Source organism: Fistularia commersonii, chromosome 35, assembly GCF_037954325.1.
Source record: "Fistularia commersonii isolate RoL2024-O1a breed Wild chromosome 35, RoL_Fcom_v1.0, whole genome shotgun sequence".
Classification (NCBI taxonomy): Eukaryota; Metazoa; Chordata; class Actinopteri; order Syngnathiformes; family Fistulariidae; genus Fistularia; species Fistularia commersonii.
In genome coordinates, this window is record NC_141318.1 from 7,709,745 (window position 1) to 7,725,413 (window position 15,669).

General features: G+C 40.1%; 1 protein-coding gene and 1 pseudogene across 3 annotated transcripts in view; both read right to left on the reverse strand.

Moving 5' to 3' along the window:
* Positions 1 to 7,243, reverse strand: part of frmpd1a (FERM and PDZ domain containing 1a) — a 40,517-nt gene extending 33,274 nt beyond the window's left edge. For all 3 annotated transcript variants that reach the window (XM_086142737.1, XM_086142735.1, XM_086142736.1), the window contains exon 1: positions 6,895 to 7,243. The gene's annotated coding sequence lies outside the window, so the exon portion shown is untranslated. The remainder of the gene's footprint in view (positions 1 to 6,894) is intronic.
* Positions 157 to 13,946, reverse strand: LOC147214049 (uncharacterized; annotated as a pseudogene).
* Between the last annotated feature and the right edge of the window lie 1,723 nt (positions 13,947 to 15,669).

Below are 15,669 nucleotides of genomic sequence, written 5' to 3' on the forward strand. Positions count from 1 at the left end.
CAAAGTTAACACAATGCTACCTCTACATGTCATTAATCACCACTAGAAAACAATGGCTGTGCCTGTAGGTTAAAATATGTGTAATAAATTACGATTATTAATGAAACAACAATTCTTCGAGCTTTTTTAACCGCACATTCTAGTATGAGACAAACATTAAAGTCTATTTATGCCAAATACTCTTTGCATGCGCATGCCTTCTAAAACAAAGTTGATGATGCTCTCTGCTGGTGATGACTTTTTGTTATCTTGTGGACACCTTTCCAGAACCTGAGCTAACTTCCTCAGGACCTGGTTGTGGTGCCATCTGTCGTGCTCCTGAAAAAATGCAATGTTGCAGCCTGACAGGATGTGCAAGGGGTTTGCGTTGCAGGCTTTGCAGACGTAGCAGCATTCCTCGCTCCCAACCCACTGGTGGAAGTTACGGGGACAGGGAATTGTGTCGCATGTTGCGCAAATGAGAAAACTAATCCTTGCCTGTGGCATCTTCCACAAGTTTGACCAACTGATGTTCTGGGCGGCAACTCCCTCCCAAGTTGTTCAGGTTCCCTGCTGGCCCTGCAACACAGCCTTGATCTTGACATGCTCTTCCTCCGTCCTCGCCACCTCCACCACCAACATCTCCTTCCTCTCTTCGCAGTTGGTTTAGGACCAGAAGTGAGGCGCCTCCCCGCTATTCCTGCTCTGCCTACCTGGACTCTGCCAACAACCTCTTGATGTTGCAGCCTGCTAACAGCCTGTTTAGCTTCTGTTTAAGCGTTCCACTTCTGGCCCAAAGGAGCCCTGGTGTTTGCACTCCTTACTGCCTGATCAGTGGACTCCCTTAGCTCGAAGACCAGCCTGGTCTTCTCTTGCATATAGCCCTTAGGGATGGATTGCAGTGGCAGTTGGAGTGTGTTCTACCCAAAGAGGCCTGTTTCAGAGAGGCACCGTGACAGCCCCAACCACTTTCAGATAAGTGCGTTGGCTTTTCCGTCCATCTTTCTTGTGGTGGATGAGGCGATCTCCGTCATCTCCAGTGGCCACACTACCCTCCTGTAGTGGTTGAATATGTAGCACCAGACCTTGTAATTTGGGAGTTGGCTTTGGTCAATCCTTACCAGGCCGTCTGTTAGCTGCTTCATGACAGTTTTCTCCATCTGTTTGTCAAACAGTTCGGTGGTGTACTACCTTATCAGGCTTTGGATGGGTCGTTCCACCAGGAGGGGGATTCTCTCTCCACTGACAACAAAGGTGGTGGGGCATCAGTCCCTTTATTTTCATTGGAATGGAAATTGTCCCCAAAAGCAGCACAATGTGGAATTTTTATTGTATATACTTTGCCATAACCGAGCAAAAGTTCAGCAGAAAGCCAAAGATAACTCAGAGCTACATCTATATGTAATCAACCCAGCATTCATTGCGCTCATACAACTATGTATACGCCTGTAGATTAAAATGTGTTATAAATTGCAATTTTTAAAGAAATAACATTTCTTTGTGCTTTTTTAACAATACATAATAGTATGAGATGAACATTAAAGCCTATTTATGTCAGTTGCTCTTTGTATGTGCATGTCTGTACTGTGTCCCTGAGTGTCAAGAAAGGCGCCCTCAAATAAAGTGCATTTTCATTATTATTATTATTATTAGTCCTCCCAGACGAGGTTCCCTTTAGAGGTGGACCAAAAGACAGTTTTCAGCATGACTTAGCATGACTTCCAGTAGAAATCCTGAGCATAAATGTTGGCAGTTAAATAATACAATACTTCATAGCAGTTCAACTCAAGGTTAATGTAATTTATACCTACTTAATGTAGGTATAAATAGATATAATTTATAGATTACAAGATTAGGCAATTCTCACTCACTGGAAAATTGGATTGTGTCTTCTTTTGGAAACCATGAAAAAAAATCTGGCCAAAAGCTCATTTATTACTAATAAAACCAAGAGAGGAACAAAAGTGATGTATTTTGTATTTCTTTCAACCGCCCCACTCAGAACTGCGGACAGCACTACACTGCCAAATGCATTAGTGCATCTATGGCTGACAACTGAACTCAAAATGCGATGTTTCGGAGCCGTGTCTGAATACTGTTGTACACAGAGGAGATAGTGTGGGCTAAGAAACAATTTCAATATTTCATGGAGGAAAACTTTAAATAAGTTTCGTTACTCCTGTTTCCATGACACTTGGATGATGTACTACTTTTTTATTTAACTGGCAAATCAAAAAAAAAAAAACACTAAAAAAAGATGTCCTAATGTATGAACACTACCAGCACAAATTTACAAATGTACATTTACCATTCATTGCAATATAGTTAGTAGTTGGAGGCTGTTTATCAATTGCCATATCTGTGAAAGTTTACAACTGAAAACATATAGTTCAGTGAAGAGTGCTCAAAACTGCATCTTCATTAAATGAAGAGGGAAAATGGTTGTTAAATCTTATGTCCATAAAATATTTATTTCAAGTAAGCAATATGCTGCAGAAGCTTTCTGTCTTATAGCCATAAACTTGAGGGATAAACATGCATGTGACACACTATGTACAAGTGTGTACATCCAACCAGCAGCAACCAGGTTTTTACTTTCACACCAAGTTTGACAAAGAAAAAGATAATAAATGCCCCACAAATGCACACATTTCACAGCTAGCTTTCAGTTTCAAACAGGCCATATAGCAATATAAAATTAATGATGAGACTGTACCGATAAAGGAGTGGAATTATAAAAAACAAAGATAATAACCTGGCTTAAAGAAATTATTGTTATTGGTTTCCTTGCATAAGAAAATACAGGCACAAGTCTATTTTCAATGTTATCCAGTAGCAGACGATGTGACAGGATTGCATTTCCAAGAAAAGGGTGGCTCTAAGGCGGATGAAGTGCAGAAGGTGGTGGTCACTTCCTAGTAGCCTCTCAGAGGCCTCAAACCAAATCAAAACAACCAAAATGACAGTTTAGGTAGTTCTTCTTTCATTGATCTAAACCAATAGCACACACTTACGTAAATGAGTGTTTAAATGTAATTATTTAATTTCAAGATTAACTTGTTATTGAGATGCATGGTTAGCTTCACCCTTGTCTAAAACTATATAAATGATTTGCTCTTATTGTCAGTGTTCTTTCACATGTTTTAAATATGCAGTTATTGTCTTACTATATAAGGACCTCTAACATTTCAGAACCTTTGATGATATGCAACATTTTTTCAATTACTTGATTGAACTTTCTTTGCAATTTACAGTGTTTTGACTGGAGACTCAGAGAGAGGAGGTTGGCTTTGAGTCAAAATACATTAACTCGTATCCCCATTCTGTCAAAAGGGTTGAGTATTTCGTAATGTGCAATAAATAACATAGAATAAAAAATAAACCTGATACAGGTATATTCATTCACAATTCTCATTTCATGAACTGTTTTCCTATGCATTTTTAGATCATTTTGTGATATAATTGTTGGCAATGAAAGATCATGGCTCAAAAAGAATTCTTTGCGGTAATAGCCCACTGTCTCTCCTGTAATACTGAGAGATAAAAAGTTCTCTCTTTCTATAAATCCACAGATAAAGGGTATTTCATGTTACTACAGTGACACACATGTCCTATCATACTTCTTAAATTTTGACTGAAAGAGTTGAACCTGATGAGAATCCTCATGACATTTTGTGTACTTAGTTGAAACTTATCTTCATATCTTTTATTGACGTAGTGACAAGTTACTTTTGTTCTCAACAAATGTTTGGCCACATTAGGAATTTTCCTTGTTCTGAACGTTTGTAACTTTCTCTCGGGAGAGATGAACACGACTCGTTGCAAGTACAATTAAACAGTGATTTAATCTATTTTTCTTATCTGTTGTCATTGTATCTGCTCATTTCTCCATGAAAGTGTTCTTTGTTGATTTTTTACATTAATGACATTAACAACAAGTACTTCAAATACAGATAATTCTGCTTACTCATATCATGGCTTCAGAAATGTTTTCAGACAGAGAAACATTGTGTTCCCTCAGTACTTTCTAGCACGTGACAGGTAATAGCCTGGTACCGACTGATCGAATCATCAAGGCATATTGGTCTGGTTTATCTTAGTTGACTTTAGATTTTCATTTGGCTACAACAGTGGCCATGGACCAGTTGTCCACATTATTTATTACATCCATTATAAATCACAGTATAGAAAATATGGAGCAACAACCAATCAGAGGCAAACACAGTGATGAACAACATTTCAGCAAGAACAAACTTGTGACATTGCACTGATATTGGGAAATGAAACAGACATGCTGCATTCTTCTTTTTTATATTTTAATGTAAATAACTGTTGACTTTTTTCAGCCCACCTCAGAAGACAGAATCTTGTGTTTACAAATGTCCCACCATATCCACTGCCTACTCCTTTTATTAAACTTCACCTTGAAGAGGTAAATGGTTGTACCTGACTTGGTTAGCCATTGGGGAGGGAGGGGACCAGACTGATCTACAGACAGGAACAAAAGATATCAATGGACTGTTTCCCTAGCTGTATTGTATGTTGGCAAAGTAATATTGTGCAGGGGTGTTGGATGTTGAAGTTAATTTTGAAATTAATGATCTCCTTCTGTAATTATAACCATCTATCGAACGCAGTTTGTGCAATGCAAGAAGTGCATGTATTTAGTAGTTTGTAATAACTGGTAAAAATCCTTTTTGTGTGTTCCAGCATTGTCGTTTATAGGATAAAATATCATTACATATTATCCACAATATTTTACAAAAAAAAACCAAAGGTAAAATACGAATGTTAATTTAATTTATGGTATCATTCACAGCCTTGATCTGTATTGCAGACCAAGTCCCTCTCTTCGGCTTTCTGCTAGCCAATACTAGATATTCCGTTATGGCATTGATCTTTTTAGCTAACGTTTTCAAAAAAGGAAAATAGGTAAATGTGACCAAAAAAGTAAAATTACTCTGTTAAGAGAAGGGCTCATCCAGAAGCTCAAAGGTTCTTTCTGAGCAACAACATCGTTCAACAGCATCTCTCAGGAAAAATTGGCATGTACTTTTCTTCCACTTGTAATTTTTCAAAATTGTGTGTATAGCCAAAGACAAACTTGCTGAATAAAAGAAATACATTGATATGCAACAGCAAACCAAGATCCAGCTTTCACTTTGTCTCAGTCTAATATGATGTGATGGATTTCCAGGGGTGAGCCAGGTGCAATAAAGCACATACATTTAGCTGCTGTTGTCCAGGAACTCATAAACAACGAGTTTCAGATTGATGCCACACGGTTTGAAAGTGCTGCCTGTATGGAAAAGCTGATTATGTTTGGCCTAACATCCTTTTAGACCTCATTAGAGCAGTTCTTTCTTTCCTCACTGATCTACCACTCGTGTAATGGAATAAATCAGATAAATGTGTTTTTGAAGCAGAACTTGTTTGTGCTACATGGATAGAATAATTTTCTCTAATTTCCCCCATCTACTTTTGAAGATAGGGATTTACCACTTTCAATATTAGGATGTTCAACTTTTAATTTGTAAACATGAGGGTCGGTGTTTAGTTCAGAGGTTAAAAAACTGACTTCCAACAACTATGGGCTATTTATTTTGTGCATATATGCAAAGACCTTATATTTTATACTTAAATCTTTTGATCAGTTGGTTTGGAAAGTGCAGCATAAAATCACATAACATAACAAAGACACAGAACTTCTGTCTACATTTTTGCATTCATGTGTATGTTGCATATGTTTATGTGCAGTGAAACATACACACAGTAGCATACAAAGGTTGACAGATACACCAGGAGTTTTCACCCAGTATTAAACTTGACAAATGCAAATGCATCAAAAATGTAGCCAAGCCTAAAAATAACATCATCAATTAATAAAGCTGGGGAGGGCCTTCAGAACACGGCGAGGCTCATATTCTTCTTTTTCTGTTCAGTTCTGAGTGGTAGCACTCACTTTGTAGGCATGTCACACAGCTACATCCATACAACATACACAAACAGAGAGGTGGATGAACGGTTCACAATAAAGCACACAGCCCATTGCACGTTTTCAGTGGCATCTGTACGGGGTGTGGGTGGTGAAGCATGATGCAGCAAAATATTTAGAGCTACATCTTACTGTAAAATGCATGTGGCCTTGAGTGCATGTGTGTCTGTGTGTGTGCGTGTTACACATGCTTGTTGGCTGTTGCATTGGTGTAACCCATTCAGACTTTACACAGACTGTGTAGAATCAATTCTTCAGTGGTGGTTGAACACATGAGGCGACAGTAGTCGCTTCTTTCAAAGGACCGGGGGAGTGTGTCAGTCTGTTTGTATCCTCTTAACTGCATCAAGTGAGATCTACACAGCATTAGGACCATCTTTCTTATAGCCTCCCATACGTTTTTCCACAATCCAATCTGTCTGACTGTCCCTAAGCTTTAAAAATCCCTCTTACCTACCTCCTCCTCCTCCTCCTCCTCCTCATATGTGCTTCATGTCCACCTGCAGTTTTCTCAATCAAGTATTTTTATCTTCTTCGAAGAATACAGGTTCTTATTTTGTAGCTTCCAATCCATTTCCAACTCATTTCAAATTCTAACACATAAGTGGTTATTTATGCTTTTGATTGTCAGATGTTCATTGTTAATATGTATGTATGTGCATTTATCTATGTATCTATGTACATATGTATGGATTAAGTCACTTAATTAGTAAACAAATGCTATAGCTACAAATAACACATTTTCCTTTTTATTATGTCTTTTCTTTTTACATTTGACTCCAGCCTGTTTTTTGCATACCAGCACTCAACACTTCAGACATAGGAAAAGGAAAAAAAAAAAAAACAGCACAGACCAAAATTGATTTGTGTTATTCAGTCAGTCAGGTAATATATTTAATAATTAGCTTTAAAGACCTTACCTAGTTAAGCAGGCTTGTAATCCTCAGCCTAACCCCCTCCTTAACGCTGGTCGAGTAGACCCTCCTGAATGTGGACGAACTTCGGACAGCAAACAAAAAAAAATAAAGTAAAATAAAATAAATAAATAAATAAAATTCAATAAAAAGGAAAACTAAGAAAAAAGAAAAACGACGTAATCCATATCAGCTGGTGTCAAGCAGCGCGAGGCGGAGTGAGACCCAAAGTCTCGCGTGACAAACAAAACGGAACGTTTTACAGAAAAAAAAAAAAGTCCAATGGCAGGTGAGCGCGTGAGGTGCGAGGGTTGAGGCGCGCGCGGTTGAAATGACGTAAACCCCCCCCCCCCTCTCTCTCTATGTCTCTCTATGTCTCTCACCCTCCCTCTCTCGCAACCTCCCGTACGCACACCCTCTCTCTCTCTCTCTCTCTCTCTCGCTCTCTCTCTCTCACTCTCACTCACACACACACACACACACACACACACACACACACACACACCCACATACTCTCACACACACGCCTTCTTATCCACGTATTTACTCTATTCGTGCGTAATTGCGAAGGATGTTCATGTAGTCATGATGTCATAATTTGTCAATGGAAGAACGATGTCGGGGTGACATGTGGGGGGGGGGGGGGGGGAATGGATGGATCATATGATTATAAATATATGTCTAAATGTTTTTTCAAAGGAATTATTTCCAGTGAATTCAATTTGATATTTACTCTTCTTACCCTCTGAGTGTTATAGACATTCTACCTATTTTCATGGATGTTTTGTTTTAAACCTGACTCCCTCTTTGGTATTATTGGTGTGTTTTTACCCATCTTCTATTTAAACAGACAGATTCTGATAATTCTGTCTGTAAAGCCTGTAAACTCCTATTTACTCTTCTTACCCTCTTCGTGTTATAGATATTCTATCTATTTTCATGGATGTTTTGTTTTAAACCTGAATCCCTCTTTGGTATTATTGGTGTGTGTTTTCCCATCTTTTATTTATTCGGACAGATTCTGATAATTAATTCAAGCATTTTCTGTCCAGACTTTAAATCATAAAGTATATAATATAAGATCATTTTCTTAAATTCAGAGCTATACATTGTCTTGATAAATTGTTTTCAAGTTGAATTTGATAAAAGCTTATTGTATACCTTATCATTAGATTTTCTTGATGTTTTGCACATGTGGAAACATGTGGAAAGAATTAAAGGTCCATCATCTTCCACCAATTTTTGGTATTCTCTAGAGGATCCCCAGACAACAGGTCTAAAGTGCAATAGGAGATGAAACCATTACTTGCTGAACATCATCAAACTGCAACCCTGCTAAGGGCTGACGGCACACAGGAGATAAAGAATAGAGAGAATAACAAGCGCCTGTAAACTACAATTTTAGGTGACCTCTTCTGCTTTGCCAAAAAGCTGATAAGACTGAAGCAAAGCATCTATCTTGAGTACTTTAAGGGCCTGTATATGTAGCAAGGGGTTCAAAATGTGTTTTAACAGCGAGGGAGCGAGCGGAAGACCCTGGAAGATGTACAGGCACTGCTCTGAACTCATCAGAATCTTCTGGATGATGCTGTGGGTGATTTGGGGGAATGGGAACTGTTGCATGGAGTTTTTTTTTTTTTTTTTGTTTTTGTTTTTTTTGGAGCAAATGCTTCCATTAGACCTGACTGTCCCCTCGGAAGGAGCTAATGAGTGCAATTCAAGTACCATAAGCTTGTGAAGCAGTGCGGGAGAAGAGGTTGGAGAAATGGTTTAGACCTATTTAGGGTTTTTCTAGGCTTTGAATGCAATATGTACACCACGCTTGGGGCTGCATGGGTTTAACCTAAAGGACCAATATCAAGTCCAGCTTAGAATCTGCGGGGAGGTTATATACTGGTTACTTTGTTTTGTGAAGGTGCAATGTCCCTTACATACAAAGCATGAATGCATTTTTATATTTATGAGTTGTTTATTTAGAAGAGTATCCCACTTTGGCCCAGAAGTAGGCAGGGAACAAGGGAGAGAGCTTGAGAAAAAGAGAATGCAGAATATGAAACCTTGAAAAGGTTAGAAACCATAAGGGGAATGGGTAAAAAGGTTATCATCCTCAGTGGACTTGTTTTTTTGGCTCAAGTGTTTTTCAGTGCCTTTTCATTTGTGGAATCCAAAACATTATTTTAATCTTGACTGACTGAATATTCATGTGGTTTGACAATGGTAACCTATTAGTCCTGTAAGATTCACGAAAGCATATGTAGCATCCAGAATATATATTTTTATATTTGAGCCATTGCAAAACAAGAGGAATTATATGAAGTATTTTGTTGTTTCCCCTCCATGAGCTGCCACCTTACTCTGGTAGAGGGGTTTGCGGATCCCAGTAATCCTGGGAGCTATGTTATCGAGGGATTTATGTCCCTGCAGTGATCACCCAAGGCAAACAGGTCCCAGGTGAAAGACCAGACAGTGTGGCTGAGAAGACCTTCATGAAGGAGACAAATGTTGGACCTAGTTTTCCCTTGCCCAGACGTGGGTCCTGGAGTCAAGCCTAGAGCCAGGCCCGGGGACGGGGCTCAGTGGCGAGTACCTAGTGGCTGGGTCGTCAACCATGGGTCTCTGGCGGGCACGGCCCGAAGGATTGATATGGGCTCCTCTCCCCCCTCGGCAGGGTCCTCGAGGGGGCATGGGGAGTTTGCCCAACCAGTCTACATGTGTTTTGTGGATCTGGAGAAGGCATTCGACCGTGACCCCGGAGCAATCCTGTGGGGGGTGCCCCGGGAGTATTGGGTACCAAATCCTGTCATACGGGCTGTTTGGTCCCAGTGTGATCGATGTTGGAGCTCGGTTCGCATTGCCAGTTGTAAGTCGGATCTGTTTCTGCTGACTCCGCCAGGGCTGCCCTTTGTCACCAATTCTGTTCATAACTTTTATGGACAGAATTTCTAGGTGCGGCCAGGGCGTTGAGGGGATCCGGTTTGGTGGCCGCAGGATCAAGTCTCAAAATGATGATCAAGACGATGTGGTTCTGTTGGATTCATCAGGCCATGATCTCCAGCACTCCCTGACGCCTTGGGGTCTCCCAAGAAGAACTGGACCAAGTGGCGGGGGAGAGGGAGGTATAAGTGGGGTAAGATGGATGGATGGATAGATGGATTTTGTTGTTTTTTAGGCTTCCCATGTAATATTCATTCATGGGGTTCAGGGGTTTAACCTGAACCTGGTATTCTGTCAACCAAAGGGCCCATTTTGAGACCCTGTGATTTACCCTGTCATCCTCATCTATGGACAATTTAAGTGCTCCTTTCACCTATAACATTTTTTTGGTCCTGTGGAAAGAAACTGGGGAACGTGTTGGGAAGAACATGCAAACTCCTCATGTCAATGGGAATCGAACCAGAAACCTTCTTGCTTGAGTCGGTAGTACTAACCACTGCTCTACTTTACAACCTTGTGTATGCCTCTCTGGGCATTTTCTTCTAATTTGGATTTTAATATGAAAATGACCCATGTATATTTCAAATATAAAAAAAAAATAAAATAAAATAAACAGACAATCTTGAGAAAGTGAAAACCTTGCAAATCTGTTGTTTTTTCCGTGCTCCCCGGGCTATCTGATCTGTCTGGGGCCCCCTTTATAAGTTAATAGCTGTGTATATTTTGCTGAAACTCGATACACATGATGTATCAATCCATTCCTCCCTCTTAAAAGGAGACAAACCCCAACGCCTGATAACAACCATGGAACTCTTGCAGAGTGCACTGGATGTGTAATTGTGTATGGGAAGTTCTATTATAGTTTGGCTTGGTTGTAAATATTTTCTTTAAATTCCAATGCTTACAAGAATTGCTCATCCAGTCATCGAGGGCAATTGGCTACAAAAATCATTTTATGGAAATGCATAAAATTGTACTTTTAGTGTCAGTGTGAATTTATGTAAAGTGTTCTGAAGGCCAAGCATTTTGATATTGTGTGAATAATTGAATGGATGATTTGATTATACCCTTGTTTATTTAGGCTCACTGGAACACCTGGCTGGATATTTTATTTTTAATCCCATTATTAATATGCTGTCTCTTCCAAAATCCTGCCTCATTTTGGAGGACTCAAGTTATTGCTGATTATTTGCGACATTTAAATTGATGTCAAACTCTATACTGAACCGAGGCCACGTTGCCATCCGGTCTGGATCAGTAGAATGACTGTTTCAGTGTTTTTGCTGCTGTTACATGTTATGCTGTTGTGTGCTAAAAGTTATGATTTACATTTGGCCATCCAAATAATAATAATAATTGCATTAATTTTGTGTACTTCAGAATACGTCACCACATACAATCAATAAATAAGAAACTGTACATGACCCAAAGCTGCATGTTACTAATTTGGCCACAAGATGTCAGCATTACATAAGTGTGATATTGCCTTCTTCTCTCACTCTTCAGCCCCTCAATCACACACGCACACACACACACACGCACACAAGGACAGACACACAATAGTGACACATGCAGCTACAGAGCTTCCACTCTCCATGCCATCTTTATTAATAATATCATAACCACACAGTCCACTTCCAGTCACTGCTCAAGCTCATTTATCCTCTCCAGGAAGCCCACATCCCATGCACGTCTACTCTAATTTATCAGAGCTTACAAGAGGAAATCCTTTAGTTGGTCTTGTTTCAACCCCCATGCTTTGTGGTCGGTTTGATCTCCGTCCTTGGCCGTCAGCTGGTGGACAGAACTATTTTAAGTGGTTGTGAAGGGATTTTTTGGCCTGTTGATTGTACTGAGTCATAAGATTTGGCTCCACTTTTCATTTGGAGTGGTGATACAGGCTGCACTGTGAACTGACTGTTGTGCTAAAAAAGGGGGGAAAATGGGATTATAGTCACATGGTCTAATAAAAGGGGGAAATAAACCAACAAAAACTAAATTGTAATCTCGCTGATATATGTAGAGAATATTGAACTGCAAAAGGGTGTGCAGAGACCAGCAGAAGAAAATGTCAAAGGTCATTGTGTTAACCGGGTGTCAGCCTTTCAAAATAAGTTATTCCGGTCTTTTTTTTTTTTATCGTTTATCTTTTTTTTTTTTGACCGCAATATCAATTGAGGCAAAAATGAGATTTCTCTGTTGACCAAAAGTTACAAAGTTTCAAAGAGAAGTCCAGCAAACTGTTGTATTGACTACAGAACTGAGAGTGTACATATTCTCCCTGCTTCCTTTCCCTTTTCCTCTCTATATGAGATGAAAAGATCTTTCATGTTGTTTCCTCTTGTTGCATTATTTATTGCCGTGTGGCGCTTTATTAGCTGGTTTCATCTCAGATTTCGCAGGCTGTTTTTGGGGAAGCCTTTGAAATGTGTTTCTGACTCCAAACAATCCTTTTCCCGCTTTCTCTCACTTGCGCCAGTCGCCTCCTCTCTTATGATAAAAAAAGAAGAAGAAGAAGAAGAAGAAGAAGAGAGATATTTCAAAGAGAGTTGAGCTACCCCATGAAGCCAAAATCCATTTAATACTGTCCTAAGGAAGAGAGATGTTGTTCTCGTTTCATGGCTGACATGAAAGGAGAACAGAGGATCCTCTTTGTCATTAGCCTTATTAGCATCATTAGTGGAGTATGGATGAACTTCAAATGATTGGCTTGGAGTTATTTGTGTTACCATAGAAGCGACATGAGTTGTATGTACTGTATTGGAGACCGTTGCTTTGCGTATAAAGTGGGTTATTTGGAGGAAAAAGCAGATCTTTTCCAGATGTTGCCACTAGATGGTGGCGCTATGTTTCAAAAAGACAGGACTAAGGAGAGCTGAGGGGAGGAGGATTTCTATTACTGGAAGATATTTGAGAATATAAACCATTCTAATCTACATAATCATTAAAACAGTTACGGTTCATTTTCGTATTTTGCCTGGGTATAAGGTATCCCCTTGAATGTCATCCAGGCACACATATTTAACAAACTGTCATTAGTTTTGAGTAAAAGCTCAGGCAAAATCAGACTAAAACAAATAGACAAGGCAAGCACCCAAAACAGTGGTATTGCTACGCATCATTTGACTGGTTCCTCATCGCAGGTGCGTGCTGAAAAAAACAAATGATCTAAATGACCGCGGCTACTCAACGCGTTCTTATAAACGGTTGTTTGATTGATATTCAATTGGCTTCTCTTGAGCGTTTGACAACGTATTCACACATATCAAACTTAGGCTCATTAGACCGAAGCACGAAAATTATGTTTTCTGTCGATCTAAACATTACACTTCACTGGCGCGTCAACAAGAGAGAAGAAACTCATCAGCAAAATCAGTAGTGCGAATGAGTGAGTGAATTTGAGCGCCCCGTTTTCGACATTTTGCTCGATTTATCAAGCGGTCTAACGCGCCCCACTCCGTCGAGATGACTAACTAACTTTTCGGTGAATTTTCTGCATTGATCTTTAGTCGTTAATTTTCCGACCGCTCTCCCAAATCTCAGCCACCGAATCATGATGCTTCAGCCTCAGTGAACCATAGCTCCAGTTTACTGTGGATTTCACGTGATTGACCAAATACTCGAGTAAACCGTCACAAAGATTTCTAGATTGAAAGTGGGATTGAGATGAAAAGTGTTTCATCAAGAAATGGAATAAACTTCTGCTGACATAAATATATGTAAATAACTACAAGGCACAATTTAATTTTAAATTGAAGAATAGACAAAAACCATCTCATCTATAGAGAAGTTTAAAGTACCGGCATGATGGTATAATCAAAAGTGCCATCAAATACGGTGAAAGATGAGGAGAAGGGTGTTGAAGCCTATGTAAACTTAATGGTTCACAGTTTTTTTTTTTACCTCTCTCTGTCTTCTACCCAACATAGTTGTCTTGCATCTTTATCAGGAAGCTCAAACTACTCTGCAGTGGATGGTGGATAAGCCCGGCGGGCCTGTTTGGTTTGAACTCGTCTTTTATTCATTCCATCTCTCCCAGTACCCACACCTCCACCATGGCCTGGTTTCTCCTGGCAGGCCTTAATCTCTATCCCTAATCGGCTGCAGACGTGAGGCTTTGCCATTCCCCGTGGGCTTTCACGTGGGTTACGGCCAAGTTTGGGAGTAAATGTCGTAGAACGCCGCCAAAATCTTTCAGGTGTAGACATCCCGGTGTGCCTTATGGACTGCGTGTTTTTTTTTTTTTTGTTTTTTTTTTTCAAAATCTGCATCGGGAGTGGGGTTCTTAAAAGGCGTGAATGTCGAGCTCGTGCTCTATCACATGCTACACCTAAATGTCAGCAGACTTAATGAATCAGAGGAGCCAGCTGATCCCAGCATCCAAGCTCACTTGGGTCCGGCATCAAAAGAGCTCCAGCACTTTGATTCCGAGTCTGAGGTTCCCATTGTGATCACCAGTCATAATAAACACACCTAAACAGCGTGTTCCTCTCTTATGTCAACGCTATTAAACAAAGGCGTCAATAAGTACGTTCTATTAGAGCGAGGGCCTTTCTGGAAAGGATGCAGCTCGAGATGGCGTCTGATCGGACCTTGGTGCCCGGAAGGTGTCTCCTGGAATAAAGCACAGGACACGTCATTCATGTCACAGCAACCTCGAGCGCCGAAAATGCCGGTAATGATTGCCGGGGATGCTTTTTTTCTGTCGGCAAAGTACGAACGCTTCCTCGCGTCTTGGCCGTTAATGTTTGTTTCAGTGACGGATGTTCTCGTGGGTCCTGAAGTGATCATATTACCTTTGATAATTTCTCAAGAATAACAGATCAAACAGAAACTTCTGGTCAAGTGAAGTTGGAAACTATGCACGGCTCCAAGGTTTACATTGGACTAACCACTGTTGAAAATTTACTTTTGTGTCTCGTATAACCCCTTGTATGGGAGTTGCATTAGAGGATTTAATTTCTGGGCTTGAAAATTGGACAATACAGTATTTCTCTCTCGCTCACTCTCCTCCTCTGCACCGAGTTGGTGTTTTCCTGCTAATTCTGTCTCTCCCTCAGATGTGGTTCAAGCTATTTACAAATCCAACTTTTGGAAGTGTCCAACTCCCTTTCGTCTGGGATTAGATAGAAAGAGAGAGGGATGAGGGATTGAGAGGGAGAGTGCAAGAGAACGTAGCGCATACAGCGCTGCAGAGAATAAACTTGAAAGGATTAGGGGGGGAAAGAAAATGACTAAATGTTCACCAAGTAATAAAAGTACATGTTATTTGTTGTTAGTTACAAAGTGAGATCAATAGAGCTTCCAAAGAACTCTGATTAGTGCAGCCCAGCTGCCAGATACTGTCAGGAAAAGTATTTCCAAAGAACTATATGGAATATTTACTGATATACACAGCTCAGCTCGGATTCCTGGCCAGCTGGCAGCAGATGTCGAGAATCACACAGGGAAATTGTTGAGGAGGCCAGCAACGATGATAGAGCTAAAAGAAAAGCAGAGGTATGTTTTATGTTAAAGCGGAGCTCTAAATGCTCAGAGGGAAACAAGGCACTCATTAATGAATCGGAAAGTTCAGGGCGTTTAGAGTTCATGCATTTCACGAGTGTCGAGATGCAAAGTCTGTCACCTAATCACTGCCATTCTCTTATCAGTCAGTGAGTAAATCTGAAAAGGAGTTCAAGGCTCGGCCGTGCATTGTTGATCATATTTCTCTTTTTTTCTGAAAACGAGTCTTGATTCCCACGGATTGGTTTGAAACGGATCAAAATGATTGCTTTCCCGTGTTAAGTGAGATCAATATCGCTAGTAGCGGTGGAGAATAGCCAATGTTGTCCTACGAGCCACCAT